This window comes from Pezoporus flaviventris, unplaced genomic scaffold, assembly GCF_033815535.1.
Source record: "Pezoporus flaviventris isolate CSIRO_AGI_PZ_B2104156 unplaced genomic scaffold, CSIRO_AGI_Pfla_v1 ptg000063l, whole genome shotgun sequence".
NCBI classification, from domain to species: Eukaryota; Metazoa; Chordata; class Aves; order Psittaciformes; family Psittacidae; genus Pezoporus; species Pezoporus flaviventris.
Window position 1 is genome coordinate 9248332 of NW_026892611.1, and position 3181 is coordinate 9251512.

Below are 3181 nucleotides of genomic sequence, written 5' to 3' on the forward strand. Positions count from 1 at the left end.
GGGGGGAAGGAGAAGCCGGATCGGGTTGGGGGGCTCTCGGCTTTGCTCCCCCAGCTCAGCGAGCAGAGCACCCTATCTCCGGCCCCCCACCCGCACCCCAAACCTGCCGCAATTCCCCCCCCCCCCCCCCCAGGTGCCTGCAGGGCGACCGGGGAGCGCCCAGCCGGTGGGGGTGGGTCCCCCTCCTCTTCCTCCTCCTCAAAGCGGGGTGGGAAAGGGGGAGCAGAGCACGTGTAACCCCTCCCGGGGTAGAACCCCGATGTGCTGCTGGAGGATGATGCTGCAGGGCGCCGGCCCCCCTCGCACGGGGATGAGCATCAGATTTCCAAGAGCGGTTCTTCAGGAAGAAATCAGACTAAAAACCCGAATTAAAGCGCTCCCCCCCCCCCACCCCCTCCAGGAAAACACAAACAACCGTAACGAAAACCACAACCCGAAGCAGGCGGGTGAATAATTAATCCCAGGCAGATGCAATTAATCAGCGGCTGGAGCAGCTCAACGGCGGAGTCCCCGCATCCGAAGGCAAAGTTTGGGGGGAGCGGGGCCTCGGCTCAGCCGCTGCCTCCCTGCGACGGCTGGAAGCGGGGGGATCGGGCCATAAGCAAGCAAAGGAAGGGGGTCCCCGCTTCCTCTGCTCCCTCCGTCGGATTAAAGCCGGGGGTGCACCCCCTTCTGCTCGCAAAGGGAATTAAGGAGGGGGTGCAGGAGGCTTGAGGGAAGCTGCAGGGTTGGGGGGCTCTGCTCCTTGCCCCCTATCCGGGCCGCCCCCCCCCCCGCCTGCCGCCGGGGGGGCCCCGCAGCCGGGCGCTCCCGTGGCCGCTCTCCCGGCCGGAGCCGCATCGGGCTCCGGTGGGTGCCAGCGAGGGGAGGGCGGCAGAGGGAGGCGCCTTCCTCCTCCTCCTCTTCCTCCTCCTCCTCCTTCTGCCCCCCCTCCTCTTCGGGAGAGGAGATGGAAGCGGAGCAGAGCCCCGCTCCCCTCCGGTGCTGTGCGATGTGATGCGATGGCAATGGATGCTGTGCAATGCAGTGCAGCCCCGGACCGCCCTCCCTGCCCAAGCAGATTCCCAGTTGATCCCCCCCCAACCCAGCACCCCTGGGGTGCGGCGGGGGGGTTACACTGCCGGCCCTGCCCTCCCCTGCGTGCCGTGTGCCACCAGCAGCACTGCAATGTAAGGGGGTAAAAAAAATGGGGGTTGAGGGCCCCCCAGGGTGGCTGGGGGGAGCTGAGAGGTGAGGAGCATGGGGAGCACACCCTTTGTCCCCCCCGGGATGAAGACATCCAGCTGGGATTGGTCACTTCTCACCATCCGGGGGGGCTTGGGTCCTTCCCCCATCCCCACTGCAGCCAGGGTGCCCCTTGTCTCCCTGGCCCCCTCTGCAAGTGCCACCCAGGGGGTTCAGCCTTGTCACCCCACTCCCTGCAGCACTGTGCATACAAGGCTGCAGCCCCCACACATGGCTGCAGGTGGCTGGGGACCCCCTGTGTCCTCACTGGGAATGGGGGATCAGCCACTGCATTGCCCCTGTCCCTTATGGGCTGCCCGGTCCCCTCCACACCACACATCCAGGGACCCTGTAGCAGGGCTGCGCAGGGATTTTCTTTGTCCTGGCTTCTCACTGACCATACGGAGCCATGGGAGAGATGGGGTTTGGGGAGCAGCACCGACTTCACACCCTGGGAATGAGGGGAATACTCCCCTCAACTGCACGGCGCACAGTGGAGATGCCAGTATTTGGGGACCGAGTCCCCGTTGCACCCATTCCCTACATGGTTCACACATCCCTGTGAACACGCTCTGGGGTCTGGTGCCCAAGCCCAAGGGTGGGTTTTCCTGCCCCCACCAGCCCCAGGAGCACCCTGGGTGCCTTCACCCTTCTTGCTCTCCTGCTGTATATTCCCCCATCTCCCTTCACCAGGAAATATTGGCCAGCACGTTCATCCTGGCAGCCTCATTTACAGTGGAAGTGCATAAGACATCTCCATTAATGCCAAAATAATTCACAGCAATTAATGGGATTGACCTTGAGCAGTGACAGGAGCTGAAGATACCCCAAGAAGCTGCAGCCTGGTAGTGCTGAGGAGGGGGAACAGACCCTGGACTGAGCCCCTGTGTATCCCCAACACCTTTGGGTGCTGCTGGGAGGTCTTTGCAAATGATGCTGGAGGGTGGCAGAGGCCAAGATGAGGAGGGAGATGGGGTCTGCCCCAAAACCCACCTCCCGGAGCCCTGTGGGAAGGGCAGAGCATCATTTTAGGCAGACAGAAAAGGTCCATTTGCAGCAGGAGCAGCCCTGTGCCACCACCCAGTGACCGCCGCCTGTGTACATAAACCCCCATGATTTATAAGCCAATTTCCCGATTGCTTTGGGGACGGGAGGGCTGACTCACGGGCCTGAATCCCCAGGGATGCTGGAGCAGCAAACAGAGGGAAGCAGCGGCCGGGCCGTGATTCATTCCTCCCCAGAGAGCAAAGGCGCAGAGCCTCAGTTTCCCCACTCCAAAACAGGGATTTGGATGACGTTGGGACCATGCTGCATCCTGCCCTGTCATGGGAGCCTTTTCCTGCTGATGGATGAGGGCTTTTAAAGCCGGGTGTTTGGGTGCCATCCCTCCCGCCTTCCCGTACCGCCGCTGGCAGGTTCTTGGCACCACTGTTGGGATATTTTTCAACTCTTACAGAAATAAGTATTTTTACCCCAGTTGGATTTTATTTATGGCTCCTGCTTTGGCAGACAGAGGGGCTGGGGTGGGAAGGAAGCTGTAATCTCTCTTTCTCAAGCGAGGACCGAAGCTGGGGTTGCCGCTTGTACTGGGGAGATGCCGGAGACAAATCCTGTTGTTGCAGTGGGAGCCTGGGCAGGGAAGGTCAAAATGTGACTCCAGGGAAGGGTCCTGTCTGTCTTTGCGGGGACCCACCTGAGCATCTCCTGCTGTTTCAGACGTACAAAGCACTGGAAAACCCAAGGACGGATTTCCCACTACACATCCTGCTCATCCCCAACGGCACTGGATTCACTCTCAGTGGCATTGCGTCCACTCCCATCACATCCACTTCCATCACAACATCACCCTACATGGGGAAGGATTCTGGGGTGCAAACCCTATGGGCTGGGGGCACTTTGAAGGCATCAACCTCCATGTGGGTAAATCCTGGCTGTGGGAGCAAACCCCAATCAACAG